The 25903-nt window shown below is 45.8% G+C and overlaps 1 protein-coding gene across 18 annotated transcripts in view; it reads right to left on the bottom strand.

Moving 5' to 3' along the window:
* COA1 (cytochrome c oxidase assembly factor 1) overlaps positions 1 to 25903 on the bottom strand; it is an 88513-nt gene that overhangs the window by 39130 nt on the left and 23480 nt on the right. For 5 of the 18 annotated variants that reach the window (XM_089776535.1, XM_089776518.1, XM_089776523.1 and 2 more), the window contains 2 exons: positions 8490 to 8582; positions 6965 to 7118 (listed from right to left, as the gene is read on the bottom strand). The exons of 3 other annotated variants lie outside the window; for them this stretch is intronic. The gene's annotated coding sequence lies outside the window, so the exon portion shown is untranslated. Of the gene's footprint in view, positions 1 to 6964; positions 7119 to 8489; positions 8583 to 24708; positions 24897 to 25903 lie in introns of all 18 variants that reach the window. 10 more of the 18 variants (XM_089776524.1, XM_089776528.1, XM_089776526.1 and 7 more) reach the window with 7 other exon arrangements.

Genomic DNA, 25903 nt, shown 5'->3' with positions numbered 1-25903 from the left:
TAAAGGAGTATTTTGACTTCAGGGAGATAGATATGCTGACTTGACTTTAAACTATTCTCACCAGCATCAGTCCACAGACAGTCATCTAGAAGCCAAAAATGCTTCCAAGGGGGTAGCTCTCCAAGTAAGAGGCAGAGAACTAGACCCCAAATCAGTAGAAAAAAATGCTGCACTCTTTCTGGTGAATTTTAGCCTATTTTATGTCTCTATATCTAGTTAATGAACAAGAAAATCGAGAGCAGCCAAGATAGCTATTAAGAATTCATACTAGTCACCCATCCCTCTGTCATATTGCAGATATAGCACAAATGGGGAACTGCACTAAAATACAGGAGCATGAATGCATCATTAAATAAGCTTAAGATGGGTTTTATTTCCTTTATCCCCTCTAACTTTTTAGGGGTTTTGTTCTCCTCCCTCCTTCAATCTCTTCTCCTTTATGTGCACTTTCATAGTTTCTCTCTCTTCACTTATTTTTATTAATTGTCTTCCATAACCACCTTCCTCCATCCATTCACCTCTCTTGTGCAGGTTACCCTTCTGTAAAATAGATTTTGTCTACTTCCATGGGAACAAGGAAAACGAAAGACCAAATCCTTTTGTTTTTTCTCCGAAGTTCCACTGAGACAAAAAGGTTCAATCTCTAAATATGAAAAGTTCTTTCAGATCCTAGGAGGAAAGCCTTACTTACAGGTTAGAGCGGGGGACATTTCTGAAGATAAAAGCATCTCCAAGTCACCCATATTGAAACATTCTATATCTTCAAGATGTGAAAATAGGAGGCATTACAGGAGAAGCAGGATAATTATAGATGTTATATAACCCATATTTGCTGCTATTAGAGAATGGGATTATAGGTTAATACCTACTAATCTGTCATTAGCAACTATATGCCCGTTTAAAAAAAAAATGGGCATTACTTTCTTGCGATTAAAGGTGAATTACAAAAGATTTAGAGTAAGATTTCAGAACAGGAAGAAAGTACCTGTTATCAGTTTAAAAATGTAATTGGTATGTGAACTTTAACACACCAGTATTGAGATATTTACTTGAGAACCCAAAGGTGAAGGCTTCCTGGTTTCTCTGCAAGCATGAGTGACATTACAAGAACCATACTCAAAGCTTTGAAAGAATCATTCTGTTCTAAACTTTTAATTCCCTAAATGCCCATGAAAACTGAACAGATACCAACTTGCCAGGCATGTCTCTCACAGAACTAGTGATTCATTTCTGCCACATACTGGCTCTAACAAGATTGCCATGGAAAACTTACTTAAGAAAATGGTGATAGTTGCAAAAGTAACAATCTGGAATGATAGATATGACAGGAAACACACTGCTTAGCAGGAGCTTGAGGAAGATGGTCGGTCAAGCAAGAGACACTTTCATAACGTAATGTGTGCATGCATCTTATTTGTCCACAGTTCCCTAGAATATGATGTGACTCTGCAGGCCTATCAATAATTTAAGAGTTCATAAACCATTTCTGAGTGAGAGATCAAAGAAGCTTCGGTGCCTTTAATCCAATCATAACTAAATAGCTATTGGATCGGCTCACTGTGCAGCCATCTGTGTCCAATACACTGATATGCTGCACATACTGACTGACGTTTACAAAATTAAAGGCATTGAGATGCGTCTTTTTAATTCAGCAAAGACTATCACAATATGGGAAACCTATAATCAGAAGAGATTTATAAATTACTATAAAATAGGGATGTAACATTTCAATTAATTGGCAAATCGAATAGTCGATGCATTTGCATCGACTATTCGATTAGTCTAAGGGCGCCTCAGCCTTTGAAGTGTAGCAACAGCCCCCCCCAGGGCTTCAAAGGCAAAAGCTCTACAGAGAGCATGGGACTAGCAGGGACTCAAGCAGCCCCCTGTTGGCCTCATGCTCCCGATGGCATTTCAAAGCTGCAGTGCCACGTGGAGCCCGGAGTCTTGCCTCAGGCTCCATGTGGTGCTGCCGCTTTAAAGCGCCTCCTCTTTTTCTCCCCCCACTGCCTCTTTCTGATAGAGGCAGAAAGTGGAAGGAGGGGGAGAGAGCGATTAGTCAACTAATTGTTCACATCCCTACTATAAAATGATGAAATTTATAGTGGAGATCTAAAAAACCTGAAGAAATCAAAGAATTTATATATTTATACTAGAGAAGTGCCCAGAAGCACGAACAAAAGATCCTGACAAGAGCTTAAATATATGGCAGTGTATTTAAAAAAAAAAAAAATCTGAAACACCAGCCACACACCAAGGTTAATAGGGAACGAGATCTAGAAATACGCTACTCTAAGCAGAGAACCAGCTACGCTATCATGTATTTTGAACATTCTTCTATTATCTCAATTTTTTTCATTCAGACTCAAGTTGGTAAATTCATAGATTGAGTTTGAGATCAGATGTCAAGGTCAACAAGGACGAGGAAAGTAACAAGGAAACTGCCCCCCGCCCCACACAGGTCTAGCATTAGTTCACACGCTCCACCTCTGCTATTAGTACCTTGACTTAATCTAAGCAATATCATGACATCATTCATGGATCATGTAAAGGAAAGAGTGTGGGGGGGGGGCGGGGGGAGGAGCATAAAAGACAGCTGGTTCTGAGTCAGCGTCTCTCCATAGTAAAGGAGGCATTTCAGACAGTGGCTGATTCAGCTCTGCTATCCCCTTACCAGAATATGAGCTAGAAAAGATTAGACGGAAAATGGATTGCTACATTGTTTGACATCTTAATTTATTCATTGAATCTTAGGTACTTTTGTGGCCATGACCACCATAGTATCTAAGCAACTCTCCCTCCCCCGTATCTCCTGCCATGAGTTAACTTCCCATTCATATATGGAGAACTGAGATGCAGAGGTGGGCAAACTACAGCTCGCAGGACAGATCCTGCCCACTAGAGATCCTTTCGTCCAGCTTTGGTATTGCAGAAGGTGCAATTGGGACGAGGAGCAGAGGGGATTGAATAAGAAAGCAGGGAGTTGGGAGGGGGGGGTCAAGGGAGGGGAGTTGGGTGGGCAGGAGGTTCTGAGGAGTAGGCAGGGGCCTAGTATCCACTATGGGGGTGGATTGAGGACAAGTGGTATGAGGGGCATTAAGAGGAAGGGGAACGGGGGGGGAGGGTGTTGAGAAGTGCAGAACATAGGCGGTTGGATAGCAGATGGGAAGTCGTGTGAGGGAGGAGGTGGATAGGGGCAGGAGTCCCTGGGGGTGGTCAGGATGCAGGGGTCAGGCCACGCCTGGCTGTTTGGGGAAACACAGCCCTCCTCTCCAGTCTTCTCTACCTGGACTTCCAAATAAATTCTGAACACAAATGTTCCCCTTAGGCCAAAAAGTTTGCCCATCCATGGCCTAAGGGAAATGAGAGGTTTCAACAGCCATATTAGCAAGAAGAGGGTGGTCAGAGAAGGTGTGGGACCCTTACTGGATGAGGGAGGTAACCTAGTGATAGATATTATGGGAAAAGCTGAAGTACTCAATGCTTTTTTTGCCTCTGTCTTCACAGACAAGGTCAGCTCCTAGACTACTGCACTAGGCAGCACAGTAAAAAGAGGTGGGCAACCCTCGGTGGAGGAAGAACAGGTTAAGAACTATTTAGAAAAGTTGGCTGATGTGACTGCAGAGACATTGGCCATTATCTTTGAAAACTCATGGCGATTGGGGGCGGTCCTAGACAATTGGAAAAAGGCAATTGTAGTGCTCATCTTTTAAAAAAAATAAAGACAATCCAAGGAACTACAGATCAGTCAGCCTTATTTCAGTCCCCAGAAAAAATCATGGAAGGGATCCGCAAGGAATCCATTTTGAAGCACTTGGAAGAGAGAAGAAAGTGATCAGGAATAGTCAACATGGATTCACCAAGGGCAAGTCATGCCAGACCAACCTGATTGCTTTCTATGATGAGGTAACTGGCTCTGTGGACATGGGGAAGTCAGTTGATGTGATATACCTTTATTTTAGCAAGGCTTTTGATATAGTCTCTCACAGTATTCTTCTCAGCAAGTTAAGGAAGTATGGATGGATAAATGGACTGTAAGGTGGACAAAAAGCTGGCTAGATTGCCAGGCTCAACAGGTAGTGATCAACGGCTCGATGTCTGGCTGGTGGTTGGTATCAAGCGGAGTATCCCAAGGGCCAGTACCGGGGCCGGTTTTGTTCAATATCTTTATTAATGACCTGGATGAGGGGGATGGATTGCACCTTCAGCAAGTCTGCAGATGACATTAAGCTAGCAGGAGAGGTAGATACGTTGGAGGGTAGGGACTGGGTCCAGAGTGACCTAGACAAATTGGAGGTTTGGGCCAAAAGAAATGTGATGAGATTCAACAAGGAAGAAGAATCCCAAGCACTGTTACAGACTGGGGACTGACTGGCTAAGCAACAGTTTGGCAGGAAAAGACTTGGGGATTACAGTGGATAAGAAGCTGGATATGAGTCAGTGTGCCCTTGTAGCCAAGAGGCTTATGGCACGTTAATTTGCATTATTAGGAGGAGTATTGCCAGCAAATCTAAATAAGCGATTATTCCCCTTTATTTGGCACTGGTGAGGCCACATCTATAGTATTGTGTCCAATTCTGGGGCTCCCATTACAGAAAGGATGTGGATACATTGGAAAACATCCAGCAGAGGGCAACCAAAATGATTAGTGGGCTGGAGCACATGACTTATGAGGAGAGGCTGAAGTATTTGGGCTTGTTTAGTCTACAGAAGAAAAGAATAAGGGGAAATCTGATAGAAGCCTTCTACTACCTAAAGGGGGACTTCCAAAGAGGAAGGAGAGAGGCTGTTCTCAGTAGTGACAGATGGCAGAATGAGGAGTAATGGTCTCAATTTGCAGTGGGGGAGGTCTAGGTTGGCTATTAGGAAAAACTATTTTACTCAGAGGGTGATGAAACACTGGGATGGGTTTCCTAGCGAGGTGGTGGACTCTCCATCCTTTGAGGTTTTTAGTCCCAGCTTGACAAAGCCCTGGCTGGGATGATTTGGTTGGGGTTGGTCCTACTTTGGGCAGGGGGTTGAACTCAATGGTCTCCTAGGGTTGGAAGAGACCTTATCATTCTATTATCTACATGGCCAAGTGGGAACAAGTCTGAAGGCCTGCACTGGAAGACCTAGATTTGGGGAGCCTCTAGTGATAACTGTGTAGATGGTTTTAACTTGCAATTTAGGCTACACCTCAGGTTCTGAAGTCCTCCCTTCCCATAAACTATTTTAAGTGTCATAGTGCAAGCCCCACAAAACCAAGTCTGTCATCCTGGGCTCAGACACTCACAGCTGCAGAGAATGGAGACACACCCTAAGCAACTTGCTCAGAGTCACACAGGAAGTCTATGGCAGGGGCAGGAAATGGAACTGGGTCCCTTGAACACGATGTGAATGTCCTAACCTCTAGCTCAGAGGTGGGGAACCTCAGGCCCAGGGGCCCACATCTGGCCCTCAAGGCTCCCCCACAGCACTGGGGGGCCTGCACCTACTGTGGGTCTGGAGCACAGCAAATCTACAAGCTGGGGCCACCCAAGGCTCTGGTGTGCGAGGGGAATGTGAGGAGTGCCTTTCTCCTTCTCAGTCAGCAGCCAAGTCAGCAAGGACTTTTATTTATTTTTGGCATCTCACTTGTGTGCTGCCCCCGACTGATTTTTTTTTTTCTGCAGGTCAGTGGCTTCTGCTCTAGCACATGCATCCTCTCCTGAAATGATGCTGTAAAGAGCCTTTCTGAACAAAGACTAGGCCTGCTTTCTATACTGAAGTGACATATGGGGCTGACCTTTAGCTTCTCATTGGAGCTATTCCAATTTTATTCCAGCCTAGAATCTGACCCATAGTCCTTTTTCAGGGCTTAGCACACACTTAAATACTGTTAGCAGGGGAGATTTTCAAAAGTGGCAAGTGATTTTTTGTAGGGCCCCAGTCTGTGGGTGCTCAACCTAAGATCTTTAAGGGGTCTAATTTTCAGAAAGCACTGAAGAGTCCAAAACTAAGCCCTTGACCCTCCCTCAAGTTAGGCACCCAAACCTCGTTGCATCTGAATAGGCTAGCCCAGTGTTTCTCAACTTTTTTTTAATAAAGTACCCTTTTAAAAAAAATAAAATTATAAATAACCCCACTACCTACAGTTTTCAGACACACACACTTTTTTTTCTACCATTGTACCACATTTGTTTAAACAACTTAATTGTAGCTGGGCAGGTAACGAAACTTTTGGGTGTAAAAAGTACAAAAATAATAAAGTGCTGTAAAACTTAAAAATTCAGTTCCCTCCAAATTTCAGTTGTGTTGACGTACCCCCCAGACTTCTCTCGAGTAGGGACTGGATCCAGAGTGACCTAGACAAATTGGAGGTTTGGGCCAAAAGAAATGTGATGAGGTTCAACAAGGAAGAAGAATCCCAAGCACTGTTACTGACTGGCTACGAGGACTCGTACCATTGGTTGAGAAACACTGGGTTAGCCCATGGGCGACTGGTATAATAGGCGGGGGAAGGTACAGCCTTCCCAAATTGCCAGCCTGGCCCCATGTACACTCCACCTCAGAACTCCAACTATAGGCATTCTGGGGGTAGAAAATTGCTGCCCCCAGCACCCACCCTCCCCATGTTCTGGGATCAGGAAAGCTGGGGACATGCGCCACCTTCCCTCCTCGTGCTCGGGAACTGGGGACATGCACCCACCTGCACTCCCCTCCTCATGGGGGTAAGGGGTGCACTGGCCCACCTCCCTGTGGTGGGGGTTAGGGAAGGGGCTTGACTCCCATGGGGTGGGGCCTCAGCCAAAGGGATGAGGCTGGGAGCTTGCCTTCTCCAGCCCTACCTTCACTGACTGCCCATGGCATTTGATCAAGAGCTACAAAACTTCCAAACATTTGGATTGTTCATCAGAAAGGCCAGTAGTTACAAATGTGTTTGACCATAAGGTGTGTTTATACTCTCTTCCAAAAGAATACTTAAGTTAGCTGGAAATCATACCTTTAATTATAGTGGAAGAGACTCAAGCCACAGACATCCTAAATTGAAGACTGTACAGGAAAGCCAGTCTTCCACCATAAGAGAGATTTCTGTACATAAGGTTTCTTATTTTTCACACTCCCCTACTCAATCACAGACTTCCAACTTTGCATTCCTGTGGGTGCAGAAGGCTGAGATGGTCATACCAACACTATAGAAAATAGTTTTCAGATATCTCAAATTTAAACATAAAAGCATTTGATACTTACACTTACCATAAGTGTGTATTACATCTATTTGTGCCTTAGGTAATTCACGTGGCGATAATTAATAGGGGTTGGGCAAGGAGCTACCATGATTTCTGGGTTCTATTCTCAGTTCTGGTTTGGACTGACTCACTGTGTAGCTCTAGCTAAAGCCTTAACTAATCTAGGTCTTAGTTCCCACATGTAGAAATAGGCATTCTAATGCCTACTATTGGAAGTGTTTTGAGGCTTCTCTGTATGTAAAGTGCTTTGAGATCCTATGAGGAAGCCCTTATGAGTTTAATAAGTACAATATATACATATAAAGGGACACAACTGCTTGCTTCAGCAGCAACAGATCATCATGATCGCCTATGGGGGGGGGGGGGAAGGGAAATGGGACACCTTGAAAATAAAAATTAAATGGTACTGGGGTATATTATTAAAGGAGAAGAATAATTATAGTAGCTGTAGTTTGTGCTTATTAAAGAACTGACAAGCCTGTTAACACTTCATTGCTAATCAGTGACTAACTTTCCTAATTGTACTCCTCTGTAGACAGACACAAAGGCAGAGGTGGAGGGAAACCGTCACAACTTCTTTTAAGTCAGTTTAGAAGCTGAATGTGTTTACTCAGAACCAGAAAAACCAATCTCTTCCAAGTGATTCATCACTAATAATTTAATCTAGTTCTTGTACAGAATTTTTTAATCTGTAGATTTCAAAGCTCTTTACAAAGAATATCAGTATCATGAGCCCCATTTTACAGATGGGGAACCTGAGGCACAGATTGGTGACATGCCCACAGTCACCCAGTGGCAGAGCCAGGAAGAGAAACCAAGTCTCCTCAGTCCCAATCCAGCGCTCGAACCCCTGGGCCACTTTGCTTTAGGGATATGAGAAACAGTAGGCCATATTCTGACAGTGTAAATAGGAGCAACTTCACTGAAGCCTCAATTGATTCCAGTAGCATTGCGTGTATTTATTTCACAGCAGAATTTGTTCCATTGTGTCTTGTTTCCTTACTGTCTGAGTTTTTGCAGTTGACAAAAGAAAAGGGGTGGGGAGGAGGAAAGCAATTGTTTGCCAGCTTCTTCAAAATTAAAAAAAACCACTCTCTAGAGTAGACAGATGAATTGAAGCCTTGGAATAGGCTTTAAGACATTTTTTGGGTTCAGCTGAAGCATATAAAATAGTCTCAGGCTCTTCTCTAATGGCTTTTGACATTGTCAGGCCCCCCTCAGTGAGCTAGTGCCTTGTAACCAACTTGACAGCAACTATTGTTCTACATTTATTAATACCTTACGTGCTATCTTCAAAATGACATGTTCCAAGGGCAGGCCTCAGCTGTGCTCAGCTCTTACTGCAAAAATGTAAGCAACGGTGCAAGTCTCCTGCCAACAAAAAATAAAGAAATAACTGCAACTTTCACATCTTTTTAGGTTTTAATCGCTGTTCTGTGATAATTTCTTCCTGTTGCTTTGAAATTCTGAGCCTCTCTTCTCTGTTTTCTTTTATGGCTTCTTACGGCAAGGGTACTTTTCAGTCCTTTCAAGGTTTGCTTGGCTACATAAACTCGAGTTTAAAAATGATTTTTTTTAAAAGATTCATACATTTTACCCCCTTTAATTTTAATGCAGATGCTTTTCTACAAGGATTTACTACACGTTTTCTTTTAATTTAGTGAATTTTGTTTATCAAACTGCTGAAGCACATAACAGAACAAGAAGTGCTTGGGAGCAGAAGTGAGGAGAGGGAACAAAAATCAATAACTTCAAGCATTTGGCAGCTTTGTGTAAAGGAAATCGTTTGTATTCTTGATTTAAATCAAGAATCCTGTTTTCTTTGCTTCTCCAAAAGGAAATTACAACCACAGTGAACATTTATTTGGATAGTGTCTTCTAAAAGCCATTTGCACATGTTCAGCGGGAAACAATACATTGCCCCAGCACTACTTCTATGATTTTTCATTTTCTTTTAAAATACAATGGATTCTACAAACTATACTACATGCAGGCACATGAATGCAGGCAGCTGTATTATTTGGAAGAATATTCATGATAAAACAAAGTACAGGCAGTCCCCGACTTACGCCGATCCGACTTATGTCGGATCTGCACTTACGAATGGGGCTTTCTCGCCCCGGAGCTCGCAGGCAGCGTCCGCCACCTCGACCTCCGGGGCGAGAAAAGCTGCTCCCAGTGCCCCTGGTCTGCTGGGGACCGTCCCCAGCAGACCAGAGGCACCGGGAGCAAAGCCGCAGCAGCGGCGGGGTCCCGCACCTCTGAGGCTTTGCCAGAGCAAAGCCTCAGAGGCGCGGCACCCCGCTGCCGCTGCGGCTTTGCTCCTGGTCCCCTGGTCTGCTGGGGGGGGGGGGAGCGCAGCTAATGTGCGCCCTCCCCCCCCAGCAGACCAGGCTTTTGTTGTGGACCCTGGGGCAGAGCAGCTGGGGCGCTGCCGGTTGGTCCCGCAGCGCCACTCTGGGCACTACTGGACCAACCCGGCAGCACCCCAGCTGCTCTGCCCCAGGTGTCCCCAAGTCAGCCGCTGTTGAAACTGACCAGCGCTGACTACAGGAAGCCCGAGGCAGAGTTGCTCTGCCCCGGGCTTCCTGGAATCAGCTGCTGATCAGTTTCAGCAACAGCTGACTTGGGGACGCTTGGGGTTCTTAAGTTGAATCTGTATGTAAGTCAGAACTGGCGGTCAGTTTCAGCAGTGGCTGAATCTGGACGCCAGTTCCGACTTACATACAGACTCAACTTAAGGGACTGTAGGTTTGTTCTATCTTGTACGTAATCCGGGGACTGCCTGTATTAGGCAGACTTGTCAGTTTCAAAAACAAAAAACAACCACTAAGCAAATGTGAAGAAAAGCCCGTTAGACAGGATTTAATATGACTCAATGAATTAGGCAAAGCATCATCTTTACAAGTCAGCAAGATGCTCTAGTATTAAAAGAATTTAGCTTGCCCATCTTCTGTAACGTGCTAAATTTCAGTTGCAATCTTTTCACACTATTCTGAACAACTGAAGCAAGATTTGGGGTGTGGATGTGTAATACTGGTGTTTGAAGTGTGACAGAGAAATTAGCTCTGAAACGTTAAGGTCAATTCTATGAAAATACAAGTCTCCTCTAGCTGCTCTATCTATACACTAAAACATGTAAACCCTACTGCTCATCATCATCTTACCCTTACTTTCCCATAATGTTCTTCCAAAGTAGTAAATTTTTTTGGCATCTATGGTAATAAGTGCCAACACTTATACTTAACCAATTGCCTAGCCTTTCCTCTCACTGGGTTTGTACAAACCATTTCCTATTTGCCAATTTCAGCAAACCTTCTACCAGTGGTCCCCAACCTTTTGGGGCTGTTGGCAGCCCGGGGGTGGGGCTGCTCACGTCGGGCACCCTGGGGCAGGGCCACGCAAGTGCCTGGGGAAGGGGCCACCTGTATGCCACGCACCTGGTGCTGGCGCCACCCATGCGCTGCACTCCTGGGGCCAGGCCGCTCCTGTGCTGCTCACCCAGGGGCCAGCACCGCCCATATGCCGTGTGCCTGGGGCCGGCACAGCCCTTGCACTGCGAACCTGGGGGCGGGGCCACCCAAACACTGTGCGCCCAGGCCAGCACTGCCCATGTGCTGCACGACCAGGGCTGGCACAGGCCTTGCACGGCACACCTTGGGGCAGGGCTACCCAAACGCTGTGCAACCGGGGGCGGGGCTGCCCATGGATTGTGTGCCTGGGGCTGAAGCTGACCATGCACCCAGGGGGCTGGCACTGCCCATGCGCCGTGCACCCAGGGGCGGGGCCGGCCCCGATCACTTGGCGGGCGCACGGAAATGGCCCGGCAGGCGCCATGGTGCCCGCAGGCACCGCGTTGGGGACCACTGCCTTACACAATAGCCTTTCCCTTTAAGCCTGCGTTCATCACTTCCCTGCAATGTGATCTCTGAAGTTTGGTATTTCCAGCCAATGTCCAAAGCAGGGTACTGCAGCTTGTCATACAATAGACTAGTATTGCCTTACTTGCAGTGCTGGACTCCCCTTGCTCCCTCTTACTACTATTCATGAAAACAACTTCTGACTCTCTAAAATACACCACATTTTTCCAATCTGGAAAACTTTTTCATTTGCTCAGTAGGTTGGATCAAGATTAGGTAACAATTCACATTCTAGTCTAACATAGCCTCCCTTTCTCTTCGCTATGCACCTTACTCTCCTTTTCGTTTTGTTTTTAGAAACCTTTCTGTTTTTAGAAACCTTTCTATGCTCCCTATTCTTCTAGCACAAAGTAAAAATACTCCTTTTCAGGTGGTATTTCAAATGTATTTATTAGCTGTGTCATGACTGACCGCTCCTAATTCAGAATAAAACGGCCATGTTACTTGAAATACGTAATCTAGAATCAATACATTGCTAAACTTAAAAAACAACAAATAGTCTGGTAGCACTTTGACTAACTAGGGTGTCCAGGTGTCCAGTATTCTACCAGACAGTCCAGTTTTTGTGCCCTTTGTCCGGTATAAACATTCAGAAAAATACCGGAAATGTTCAATGTCTAGTATATTCTGTTTATCTGGCTGGGCGCTGGACAGAAGCCTAGTGGGTGGGGGTGGGGGGGGGGGGGAGGAGGAGTGGCTAGGAGGCGGGGCCGCAATCGGCCCCCCGGGAGCCCGTGGTAGCATGCAAAAGCCTGACAGGGGTAGGGGAGTCCCTCCCTCTCTCTCACCCCACCTTCTGTACTAAATCTGATTTGTCAGTTTAATAATGTGTTCACTCTTTTCATTGTATTCCTTATTCTTCAGTGTCTGAACAAACAGGGGTTCCACATTGAGGAACAAGCTGGACATCCATTGCTCAGTTGACTCTTAAGTTTGTCAGACCTAAAATACTTAAAACATGCATTCTTCCAGGTTGTACAATGCTGGCTAGAACTTGTCAACAACACAGCTAAAAGTGTTTTAAAAGAGGCGGAAGAGAAGAAAAATAAATTGCACATTCCAGGAATATAAACTGATTGGGTTGGGGTTTATGCCTATGATTCATAGAACACATGAAAAATTGTGGAGTGACCAATAACACTATGTACATAAAGAGGTGTGGATTTTCTACCCACAAGAGAGGCCGCTCTTTTATACACAGTATTGTGTACACCATAATAGATATCTCTTGCGGGGGTGAAGGGTGTGTTTTATGACTAATGCATTTCACTAGTATGACTAGCCATTTTCATCATGCAGGTTAACTTTACTAGACAAGTTATTTAAAAAAAAATTAGTTGGCAAAGCTCGCACCATTGCCCTTTTAAGGCTGTGTTTTTCTGAATGTAGAAACTGGTTGGGAATCAAAAATGCCGAGAAATCCGAAAACTGCACTTAGCTTCAAAACACAAATTGTATTTTCTACAACCCGCAGTCTTCAAGGTTTTTCCCCAAGAGCCAAAACATGTGTGTCTCGTGGTCTGTGTTTACAAAAAATAAAAAATAAAATTCCAAATGGGGAACAGAAACTAGATTACACTGCAAGAAAAGATCTAGTGCTGCATAGTTAATTTTTCAATCTGAATCAACTTTAGATCAGGAGTTGCATAATGAGATCAGGAGAAAACAGATCACCATTTAACTCAGTTCTCACATTACATTTAAGGGCCCCATCCTATAATTATCATGTGGTCTCAATTCTCTTTTCACACCAGGGCTACGTCTATATTGGCAAGATTTTGTACAAATACTCTTTAACACAAGAGTTTTTGCATTAGAGTATTTGAGTAAGAGAGTATCTACACCGGCATGTGCCTTTGCGCAAAAGCATCTGTGCAAGTGTAGATGCTCTCTTGTGCAATTTTAGCCATCGGGCTTTCTTGCACAAGAAATTAACATTGCCTATCTGGCCTCTTGTGCAACTGTTCTTGCGCAAGAGGGCTTATCCCTGAGTGGGAGCGTCAGATATTTGCACAAGAAGCACTGATTTTATACATTAGAACGTCAGTGTTCTTGCACAAGTACTTGTGGCCAGTATAGACAGGTGGCAAGATTTTTGCCAATGTAGATGTAGCCCAGTTGTATTCTGGTGTTTGTATATTATAAAATTTATACAATGCACCCTTACACTCTCTGCTTCTAACCATTCAGCAAATAACTTACACCCACTGTTTATACTTACAATATCTGTAACAGCTATATTTTTCCCATGACACTTTTCCTGCTGCCTGGCACCTGACTCCAGTTTTCAGAGGGACTCAGCACCCAGTAATAGAGTTGCCAAGTGTTCAGTATTGACCCAGACACTCTGGTATTTTCACCTCCTGTCCAGTAAAAACAATCAGAAAATACCGGACACCTAGAATGTCCGGTATTTTCTGAGTTTTTTTTCCCCAGACAGAAGGTGAAAGTCCTGAGCTGTCTGGCCTGAATCAGAAAGACAAGATGGCAGATGGCCGCCTGCGGCGTGTTGGGGCCAAAAAGCCTCAAAGGGGCCATGCTGGGGGTTTTATTTATTTATTTATTTATTTTTGCTTAACTCTCGGGGTCCTTTTTTTTTGTTCAACAACTTTGGTCTCCCCCTTTTTTCCCCTAAACAGAATTTTTCCCCCTTTTTGGGGGAGGGGGAGAGGGGTTTCGGTATTTTTGGTTAAACCATCTGGCAACCCTACCCAGTAAAGTAAGTCTGTGTGCACAAGAGAGATCTGTATAGGCTTATAAGCAGAAAATGGTAATAGTAAGATAGCAAAGACTGCCTATGGATATGGAAGCCTGATTCTCAGTCTGTTCCTGTGAGAAGCCCAAGGACTGGGCCTCTCTTCCAACTAAGTTGGCTTTAGGCAGCATTTTTCCAGCACCAGCACTCAGATCAATATATTCAGCCTTGGGACTGCTCCAGCTTGCTCTCTGCTTCCCATGGGCTACAATGCCCTGTGGCCACACCTTTTCACCTTGGCAATTTTGCTTTCTTTCTACTGGCCACCCTGATAAGCCATCCCTGCTAAGGGCTTGGAATTGGGCTACCTAAGCCTGTTCTACGCTTCCAGGGGAGCTCCCTTAAGTGGAAGGTTTCCCCCCACGGGTTATTTGTTGCTTTTTAAGGCCCCTTTAAGGGGATTTAGTGGAGGACAGAACTGACTCCATAATGTCTGGGCATGGGGCAGGCAAGATACCTTGTAACTGTCTATTAGTCCCCATGTACAGTATTGCTGGGGTAAGTGGGAAGAAAGCAACCAATCATTTTTAAAAGTAGCCAACAAACTGCTTTATTTTAAGAGTGGGTGGGGAACCACCCCCAAAGTCAGCTCATTAACAGTGATTCAGTATGTGCCATTGATACATTATGGGACTGAGTGTCTGAGCCAGTATACTGTTATTAAACAACTTGCTTGTTAAAAACTGATGGGAATGTTTTAATTAGTCCCATGGTCACAATAGAAAATTAAGTTTTTTCTCCATTAACCAGCAGTTACACATGCAGTAAGGGTTAACTGTCTGGCAGGAAGCAAACCTGGAAGCTGTAGCATTCCAATCCATAGGATGGATATCATATCAATTTTGCTGGGCACATTGTTTAACCTAAATGAGCCACTAATTTAAATGAAGAATTAAGTGGTTTGAGCCCTTTTTTTGTTCCTGCTGCCCTGCCTTCTATCTAGAAAAAGGAAATCACAAATGAGAGCAGCGCAATGAGAGAGAAGGTTCTGGGATTTGTAGGAACAGTATCAAGTGTTCTCAGATTCCAAAAAGAAGTGGTTGGGTATAAGCTTTACCAGTGGCATGCAGGCTTCTGGGGAAGAGAATGGGGGTGGAGGGGCACAGAGGGTTGTTAACCACTAGAGCTCCAAAGAACACTGAAGGAGCAAAAGCTTTATTCATGTTTGGCCTTAACACAAGCAAAGCAAGGAGTCGTTTTGCTCCCCATGCAAACTGAAAATCATTGGTTGCCATCCTATTTGTTCTAGAGATTCCCAGGGCTAAAGCACCAGCTGGAAACTGAATGTCTACAGCGCAATTTTATAACGCTGCAGCCCAAGCTCTGTGAGCATGAGTCAGCAGACACAGGCCAACTGTGTGTGCTTTTATTGCCAGGCAGACACCCTTGGAGGCTGGATGTTGCACACACTGTGTATCTGATCCTCTAGCCTGGCCAAAAGCAGAGAGTGCAAGTCAAGTGATGTGTAAAGTGGTTTAAAGCTCTTTATTGCATAGCCCTATGCTGCTCTAATTCACTAAGGTCTGCATCAGACACGGGGGGGCAGAAATGCAGCCGAGGATCAGCTCAGGATAGGGGTGTCTGGCCATATCTCCTTTTCAATAGCCACCTCCCCTTCTCCTGCTATATTAGGGTAAAGCATACATCAGCAGTATGGCACTGCAGTATCATCCTAGTGCTTAAGAGACTCTTGCCTGGGGATGGTTTAAAAGGGTTTATAGACTGACTGTACCCACAGAGCAATGCAAAGAAGCCTGAGGGTCAGGTCTGGTATATTCTGTGCCAAAAGCATAATCTTGAGACTGTAGGCTACTTGGGGCCGGGACTGTCAGTTACACTATACAGTACCTAACACAATGGGAGCATGACCTGGTCAGCCATTAGATATGATTGCAATATAATAGAGTAGGATACTGGGTATATTAATGTTAAATTATCTAAATTAAAGATTGTAGACAAGCCCTTAGTCTGTCAACACCCCTTAAAACAATACTGCACTACTGCAGTGATTCAACAAAACCTCTCCCCCTATCATAGGCAACACAACACAATCAACCCCACTGTATATGTGTTTACCTATGGTTATTTTAAAGCTGGACTAAGGGTTAGTAAATATGACTAAACATCGTGTTTTGACATTGCAAAAGTCCCATTATAAACATCAGGTAGCGGACAACAGGGAAAAAAATCCCAACATTTGTCCAACTATTTTAAATTTAAAAAAAATGCAGATTTTTCACAATATTAAACCTGACCATGTGTGCAGAAATTTAGAAATTTGTCTTATTTCTAAATACAACTTCCAATGTAACTTTTATGCCAAGCACTCCTAGTATATGATTTGTGCTATGTTTGCAATTATGAATTAATCTACAATAGCCCATATGTTACTGCTTGCTTGCCTGTTGATTCATTATTAATTATTAATCCTACCCAATAATGCATGCATTTTCTTTTCTAGGGACAGCTACTTGTTTTCAGTGTTTCCATGTGTGGTGTTTTACTACAATGAGACACGCAATACAGGAGTGATTTTATTTTTGAAAACTCTCATTCATACTGCAGCTAAAGTCTCTTAAAAAAAAATTCAAGACAGTAAGACAGACAGTGCAGGGCAACTTTCAAAATACAGGCAGTCCCTGGGTTACATACACGATAGGGACTGTAGGTTTGTTTTTAAGTTGAATCTGTATGTAAGTCGGAACTGGCATCCAGATTCAGCAGCTGCTGAAACTGACCGCCAGTTCTGACTTACAGATTCAACTTAAGAACCCCAAGTCAGCTGCTGCTGAAACTGATCAGCCGCTGATTCCAGGAAGCCGGGGGCAGAGCAACTCTGCCTCGGGCTTCCTGTAGTCAGCGCTGGTCAGTTTCAGCAACGGCTGACTTGGGGACGCCTGGGGCAGAGCAGCTGGGGTGCTGCTGGGTTGCTCCAGTAGCGCCCAGAGCGGCGCTGCGGGACCAACCGGCAGCGCCCCAGCTTCTCTGCCCCAGGGTCCACAACAAAAGCTGCGCGCCCCCCCCCCTCCCCCAGCAGACCAGGGACACGGGGAGCAAAGCCGCAGCAGCGGGGTGCCTCGCCTCTGAGGCTTTGCTCTGGCGCGGGACCCACCGCCACTGCGGCTTTGCTCGCGGTGTCCCTGGTCTGCTGGAGACGGTCCCCAGCAGACCAGGGGCACCGCGAGCAAAGCCGCAGCAGCGGCAGTTCCCGCGCTTCTGAGGCTTTACCAGAGCAAAGCCTCAGAAGCGCGGGACCCCGCCACGGCTGCGGCTTTGCTGCCAATGCCCCATGTCTGCTGGAGACGGTCCCCAGCAGACCAGGGGCACCGGGAGCAGCTTTTCTCACCCTGGAGGTCGAGGTGGCTGACCGCTGCCTGCAAGCTCCGGGGCAAGAAAGCCCCGTTCGTAAGTGCGGATCAGACATAAGTCGGATCTGCGTAAGTCGGGGACTGCCTGTAAGTCCAAATATCAATAAACCCTTGCCAACACAGTATACAGCATTTTGAGTGCGTGTACATCATCTGGCCCACGATCCTGACTGGGGAATATGAGCACTGCCAAAATACAAATTCTAGATCATAATAAAACAGTACCCCTGTAGAACACCAATAAAATGTCTTTCATCAACTGGTCTTATAGCCCTGAATCAAAATCACTAGTCAGCTAAGACAACAATATTCTTTGAAACTTTAGGCCTGCCCTATTTCTATCAAATCAAGGTCTAACTCTGGGCTGGGCAAAAGCCACTCAGCAGGCCAGATCCGGGGCTTTGTTCTGACCCGTGTGACTGTCCCAGGCCCCACCCCCAGCGTACTACGTGGGAGCTGGAGCCGCGTGAACCCTTTTAATTGCTTCTAAAGGGCTCGCGCCTTCTCCATGGCAGGCAGGCAACAGCCCCAGAGAAGGCGCAAGCCTTTTAACTAGAAGGAGTTGAAAGGCCTTGTGAGTCCCTCAGCTCCCAGGCAACGTGCTAGCAGTGAGGCCAGGAGCAGCAAGCCCTTTAAATAACAGGAATTGAAGGGCTCACAGCTCCCGTCTCCGGCTAACCTGATGCCTTGGACAGGGCCGGACTAAGGGGTGGGCTAGCCGAGCAGCTGCCCAGGGTACCAACCTACGGAGGGAGCCCAGCTCCTGGCAGGCTGCAGCAGCTGCCCAGGGTAGGGGCCGTGTTAACCCCCGCAGCACTGGCCAGCAGCACCCTTCTCCCTGCGGCCACAGGGCCCTGCACAGCCAGGCGCAGCCCGCCCCAGGTAGCCCCAAGCTGCGCGCCATCGGCAGTGGCTGGGCAGCGCATGCGCTGTGCATGTGCCCGGGGGCGGGGCCGCGCATGAGTCATGAGCCCGGGGGCGGAGCCGCGCACCCCAGGGGTGGTGCTGTGCACCTGGCATCCAGGGGGCCAAAATGGCTCAGGCTGGCCCTGGCCTCGGAGCTGTAGGAGAGCCATGAGTCCTTTCAACTCCTGCTTTTAAAGGCTCCACCCTTTCCATCCAAGGCCCATAACAACTTCAATTTTTGAAGTTGCCACCCCACTTAAAAAATTATTGCCCACCTCTGGTCTAACTAATCAGTTGTATTTCTTGCCCTCTGCTTTATTTTTGACAACAGCACCTCCTGGTAACAACTTACTCTAGCTCTACGTAGTACAGACAGTCCCCGGGTTACGTACAAGATAGGGACTGTAGGTTTGTTCTTAAGTTGAATTTGTATGTAAGTCGGAACTGGTACATACTGTAGGGGAAACTCTAGCCAAACACTTCTCCAGAGCTCAGTTTTATTCTCCCACACCTCACTTCCCTCAGTCCTAAGGTGTCTGCTGAGAAAAGCTGCTCCGCGTCTCCCTGGTCTGCTGGGGGGTCAGGGGGCGCTAGCTTCGTGTCTCCCTGGTCTGCTGGGGGGAAGCAGCTAGTGTGGGGTTGCCTCACCCCGTTTGTAGGTAGGGATCTGATGTAAGTCGGATCCATGTAACCCGGGGACTGCCTGTATTTCAACTATGTTATGTCCCACAGTACATATTACATCATCATCAAGTTTCCTGAGAGACTTGTCTGAACAATTCCCCTTCTCTTACTTTATCCTTTTCATAATCTCCTTCACAGTCCTTGTTCAATATTTGCGGTTTCTTTTTGTGATGACATTCAGGCTATGGCATTTAAGAAAAGGTCATGTAGAATAAGAATTACTCTTGGATTTCCTCTACTCTCCTAGGGAGCAACTGTAGTGCACAGCACTCAGGGAAAACTCAGTAGTTTTGGGAGAGAAGGGGAACTGCCAACATCCAATGGATACTGCTGTTTTTCCCCGGACACAGCGATAAACTTAGTGAACAAAGAACAAAAATAAATTTCATGTCTGGTGAGGACTGGGAGTCGAAAGAGCTACATCCTAATCACAACCATGCTACACTACTCTGCTTGCCCACCTACAAATATTGGACCTAATACAGGGTACGTCTACACTGCACGGCTATTTCGGGAATAGCTACCCCGCATCTTAACAAGCCACCCAGTACTTCGAAATAGTTTTCAAAATAACGGGTGCGCTATTTCACAATTCCGGGAAACCTCGTTGCATGAGGGATAAGGGATGGCACAAAATAGCACCAAATTTTGAAATAACGCGCTGTGCAGGTGCACCAAATTTCAAAATAAGCTATTTTGAAAGATTCGAAATAAGCTACGCAATTTGTGTAGCACAAATTGCATATCTTATTTCGAGATTAGGGTGCTTGTAGACACATCCACAGTGACCACTGAAGACAATGATAAAGAGTTCCATTGACTTCAGTGTGCATTGAATTACTCCCTTTTGAAGTGCTTCCAGGAGCCCTTTGGATGAAATGTCTGGTTCAGCCCTCCAAATTAAATTGGAGCCTCTCCAACACAGACTTTGGATCAGGCCCTATAAAAGCCATGTATCTAAACTTTTGGGGCAGAAGTTGGAGAAACTGGTTGTGAAGCCAGAGTGGGGGAATGGGAAGAAAGGAACAGATTTCACCTTTGACCTCCAGTGCTCAGATGCATCAATTTGAAAAGCTTTAAAAATTGGAAAAAAAAGGGTCAGGTTGTTGTTGTTCCATAGGCAGCTCCCGGGGGGGGGGGGGGGGGGAGGGACACAAGTGACTCTGTGCCATCCTGTGCTTGCAGGCACTGACCCCCATCACTCCCACTGGCCACGATTCCCAGCTAAGTGAGTGCAAGGACAGAGCTTCCCTGCCCTGTCATTCCCATAGCTGGGGTGGGGGAAGGAGGAGCAGTCTGCAGCTATACTTCCTCTCCCCACCAGGCAGTACCCATGAGCTGTAAGTTCCCCACCCCGGTATAGTTTTATTCAGAGAATCACTCAGTATTGCCAGCTTCAAGAGATCAAAAGTCATGAGATTTTTTTTTTGTTAACACTGTGCTTTAAATCAGGGTTTCGGTTTGCTTGTTTCTTTTTAAAAAAAAAAAAACTCCCCCTGCCCATTCCCAGCTGTGGATGTGTGACAATTAGTGTTACCCACTAAACATACCGGATAAGGTGATTTTGGTCCTGCTGCAGGAGCCCTAACACTTACATCTGACCCTGTCCAGCAATTAATCCTACTACCGAGTCCCCCCCATTAGTTCTCTTCCCACCTTAACCCCCTCAGTTCAGTCCAACCCCCCCCAATCACCTCATCAGTTCATCCCTCCCTACCCTATCAACTCAACCCGTCTGTTCAAAATGGAGTACCCTTCCATCTGCTCAGAATCCACCATCAATACAATCCCCCCTCCATTAGTTCCCACACACATCCCTGCAGCTCTGACCATAATTCAGCCTTCCTGAACTCTTCTCTTAGGGTTCTTCATCTCCCCAGGCCTAGGCGTCCTGCAGTAGGCACCCCTCCTATTTCCTGGGCTGACAGCTGGAGCCTGTGGATGGTTGGGATCCCACTGTCAACTCTACAAGCAGGAGATGGGGGAGGTGGACTGTGAGTTCTAAGTAAAATTAAGCCATGGTGGGGGTGGGGGGTGAATCCTGATGTTTGAGAGTTCTATCATGAGATCATTCGAAAAGGTTCATTTTACTTAGAAATCAGTTCCCACAATAAATTCAGGGGAGTTGCCACGTCTGCATCAGATTTTCCTCCTACGAAAAATCTTCCCACACAGTCAGGAAAACTAGTGTAAAAGGACCCTATAAGCACTGACAAATGGGTGCTTTAAACATGGATATGCTAGGGAACTGTTCAGAACTGGAATCTATCTGTTAATGTCTGTAGCATTAACATCAGGACCTATTTGCATTACATGACTGATTAAGGATATGAGTCAGTCATGGAGGTCAGGGATTCTGTGATATTTGGTGACTGCCTCAACTTCAACTTGGCGTGGTGAGGCCGAGGCTGTCAGCCCCACAAAGCCGGGTGAGTGCCAGCTGTCAGACACTACCCCAATGGGCAGGGTGGCTCCAGCTGTCAGCCCTTTCCTCTCTCTGGGCAGCAGAATTTCTATCAACTATTGGTTGACAGCAAACTCTGACTTTTATTACAAATAACCCTTGCAATATTTTAACCTTTAAAATAGAAGTTATAAATAAATAGGATCATAATCTATTTCTACATTATATTCCTTTGTCTAGGTCCCTGAAACACTACACATACAGCAAAATGCTGCAGAGTTTGTTAGATGTTTAACTTGTGATGCTACATTCAATACCTGAAGCAGCCTATGTACAGAATAAGTTGTACAGTATTAACACCCTCAATAAGTTTTAGCCTAATCCTTTTTAAGTAAAACATTAGGACATTTCACCATCTAGTTATATGCTGGATGTTAAAATGGTGAAATAATAATGTGGAATCAACTCTGGGTGTACTGTTGATGTTATGCAAATAACAATGTTAAAAGAACAGGAAAAAATTAAAGCAGAAGGGACTACTCCACTGATTATCTGGGAGGGACTACTACCTCAGAAGTAGCTAATGCAATATTATAATGAATATTAGAAGTCAATGCAAGCAGGGACTTGTCTAGTTTCACCAAAGAGCATGATTAATGCTGGATGGAGTTTCTCAGTATACTTTCTTGGAGTTCTAAGTTCAAAAGGTAGCAAGCATTATCGCAAGGTTCTATTTTCACATTTATTGCAAGAAGCGGAAATATGAATCTTCTAGAGTTACCCGACATTCCTCCCATCAACAGTCAGGGCAGGGGTTGGGATTTTCAAGGCAGGACTGGGGGGAGGATGCAAAAGTCCAGGTAGGAGGTGGGAAAGGGGGGGAGGGTGAAAGAGGGCTCAGACTGTGTGTGTGTGTGTGTGTGTGTGTGTGTGTGTGTGTGTGTGTGTGTGTGTGTGTGTGTGTGTGTGTGTGTGTGTGTGTGTGTGTGTGTGTGTGTGTGTGTGTGTGTGTGTGTGTGTGTGTGTGTGTGTGTGTGTGTGTGTGTGTGTGTGTGAGCATGCATGTGCATATGCGTAGGATTCAAAGTCCAGTGGTATAGTAGAGTAGTTCAGTGGTGCCTGCCCCCACCTCGGGGGAAACAGGGCAGCGCTGTGGAGCCCAACCCTGAATGCCAGTGGGGCTCCTCCGGGGGGTGGGGGAAGGATGTACAGCCTCCCTCCCCACAGTGTACAGCTGTACACCTTCCCTCACCCCAGTCCAGCACTGCAGCGGAATGCCAGTGGGATGGGTTTGGGGTAGGAGGGCCACTTACCTGGGCCAGTGGCCAGCAATATAGAGAGCCCTGGCCACTCCTCTGATGCGGCCACCCCAGTGGACACACTGCAGTATAGTTGTCCCCCGATGACCACTGGGACAGAGTACTCTGCAGCACAACTCCCTCTATCAGTACCCTCCCTTTCTGTGTTATGGAAAACAATCCTATTCCAAGCACATCCCATTTTCTTGGCATAACCAAACCCCTCACCTTGCTTTAAGTTAGGATAAGATGAAGCTGCATACCACATCTGGTGGTCCTACCTCACTGTGATCCAGATCCAGCCTGCCAATTCTCCCGGCCCCACCTCGTCTGTCCAAGGCCCCGCCCTTTCCAAGGCAGTCCACAGCCACATTAGAAATTTGTAAAGCCCCTCCCCCCCCTTCAAAATGTATTGCTCCCCCAGTCCTAGCTCTTACCATTTAGGAGGTTAATTCTGAGCAGAAAATAATAATCCAAAGAAAAGAAACCAAAGGAATCTGTTTGAGTTTGCCCTGTAAGTCTGCCAGCTTTGGGTTCAATCACAAATTCCTGTTGCTTTTTAGGGAATAAGAGAACAGCAAAAAGTGGATTCAGAGTTAGATGGTGATCAGTGACAGCAGGATCAGTCCCTGAGTTCTGCTATTGATTTCAACCAAAGCAGGATCAGATCCTCCAATTTGTAGAAGAGGGCTGAACCTCAATGGCATCATGTCCTTCTCTCCTGACAAGCTCACAGAAGCACCTTGCTGTGTACGAGAGGGGTGAAAGAGGGGTGTATTTGCCGTTCCTCGGGACAGGGCTTCCTCCAATGTCTGGGACTTCTAAGAAAACGAACCTTCAGATACAGTTACATGGACTCCTATTCTGCATTCTCAACGCTCACCCTTAAACCAAAAGGGATTTTTGGCCCTGGTCAAACAATGGAACACAGTGGGGCTTGCTGCCACAGGAAACAGGAGAAGTGGCAGGCTCATAGGGTATGTCTACACTAGCCCCCTAGTTCGAACTAGGGAGGCTAAAAATAGGCATTCGAAGTTGCAAATGAAGCCCGGGATGTAAATATCCTGGGCTTTATTTGCATCTTCCCGTCCGGGTGCCATTTTTAAATCCCCCTAGACCGAACTAACTGCCCGCAGCTACACGCGGTAATCAAATGTTAACTCTAAGTCCTTAGTTCGAGTTAACTGTTACATCTCGTGACTTATGACTCAACCAGAATGGTTAAAACATAAATAAGACTAACTGGACAAAATTCTGGAAGGAAGAGGATGGGCCTCTTTTAGGGAAAAATAGAAGGGAGACCAGTCAAGGGCAGAAAGAAGAGATTTTATTCTTTCTCTTCCCCTTATGTATCTTTCCCTTTTTTCCAAACCCCTTTCAAATTCTTCAGCTACAGTTACTACCAGGGCTCGACAAATCCGCTCACCCACTCGCCCATGGTGAGTAGACTTTGGCAGCTGGCGAGCAGACATGGGGTGGAGCGGCCCTGCAGTGGCCAGGGCGACCCGCCCCACACTTCAACAGTGCCGACCCCCGTGCTGCATGGGCAGCGCGGCGTTCTGACAGCAGTCTGCGCCGCTTGCTCCCGTGCGGCCACCCAGCTGAGCGGCGTCCCAGGACTCTGCCCCCCGCACACGCGGCTCATCTGGACAGCCGCACGGGAGCAAGTGGCACAGACTGCTGTCAGAACGCCACACTCCGCGTGCAGCACGGGGGTCAGCACCGTTGAAGTGTGGGGTGGGTCGTCCTTGCCACTGCGGAGCGGCCTCGCCCCATCACAGAAGCAAACATATGTCCTGGTTGTCCCATTCTCCGGGTGGCGTGCACCTGCACGGTGGGGGTCACGCGGTGGGGGGAGGAGAGTCCCTTTTTTGTCTGGCGAGTAGGGTTTTCTATAATTTGTCAAGCCCTGGTTACTACAAATAATGGCTTTTTCCCCCCAGATAATGCTTTCTGTGAGGGCTTAAGCTTTCTAAGATATGGACAACTCAAAGGCTAGCAGTGGTGGTAACTGCAGTAACAAAGTTAGAAAGACCCTTATGTCCACACACAAACCTCCCCTCCCCCCCACTGGCCTACACTAATGGGAGATATCAATCTAGGTTAGGCAACTTCAGCTACACGAATAACATATTGAAGCAGACATACTTAGATCCATTTACCTTGGTGTCTTCACTGCAGCATATCAACGGGAGGCACTCTCCCATCGATTCCCCTTATGCTTCTTGTTGAGTACCAGAGTCAACACTAAGAGCAATCAGCGGTTGATTTATTGTGTCTTTCCTAGACTCAATAAATTGACCTCTTCTGGATCAATCACTGCCTGTCAATCCAGCTGGTAAGGAAGACACTCAACAGTGGAAAATAAAACGTGTTATAGCTGAGAGCTCAGAGTACATTGCCTGTGAAAACTGCAACTTCTAGTAAAAGCCTATATTGTTTGCAAATTTGTTACATTAAATTGCTAGGTACTTATTAAGCAAACCACTCTCTCAAAGTTGAAACATTTATTCTTAACATTAATTATCAAGATGTGATTGCTTTAAAAATCCATTGCCTGAGGTCAAAGCCTAGGAAATGGAAAATGTAGCTTCAGAAAAGAGGCAAGCAAGTGCTGAGACATGTGCATTTTTAATCACAGGTTAGTACAAATGACTAACACTTATGTAAGATAATCGCTTTGCTATTTAGACCTGATATTTATATTTCTGATGTAAAGTTCAAAAACTTAGCAGTGAACTGTTTTCTCTCTCTATAAAAGTCAGGTGGGCTGCTGGAGTCTAGAAGAAGAATTTTGTTTTTACATTCCTGTAAAAAAAATTTTAATTGAGCTTTAAAAAAAAATTAAGTAGGGAAATAATGCCATGTGATAGGTACAAATGAAGACAGTCACAGGCGTACAGCAGCAGTTAAAGGATCTGTCCCAACTACATGAACATTTTAGTTTCATCTTGTCTACTTACATGACAAAAATAGTACAGCCCTCTAGTCCCAAGTCTTTTATTTACATTGAAATCCTAACAAGCAATAGTATACAAACACGATGTGTCAACACAGGATTGTGAGTCATTAGGACTCAACTTTGTCATATTGCACCATCATAATGAAGCAAACATCACATATGTAAGATCAGGATGTTGCACTCGTGTCTTTCCCTGCCCCACTTCCTACCCTGTCCCCTATTACTGCTGTGAGGTTGAGGGAAACTTTGTCTCTGTTTGGATCCATTTTCTGCCCTTTGAGGGAGGGAAATAGATTTGTTGGAGTTCCCATGTCATTACTCCAATTACTCACTGCTTTTCCTGTATTGGCACATTCAGGGAGCATGCAATTCATGGAGAGCAAAGGTAGACCAGT

The sequence above is a fragment of the Pelodiscus sinensis genome, chromosome 2, assembly GCF_052426305.1.
Source record: "Pelodiscus sinensis isolate ZL-2025 chromosome 2, ASM5242630v1, whole genome shotgun sequence".
Classification (NCBI taxonomy): Eukaryota; Metazoa; Chordata; order Testudines; family Trionychidae; genus Pelodiscus; species Pelodiscus sinensis.
This window is presented reverse-complemented; position numbering and strand designations above follow the sequence as displayed.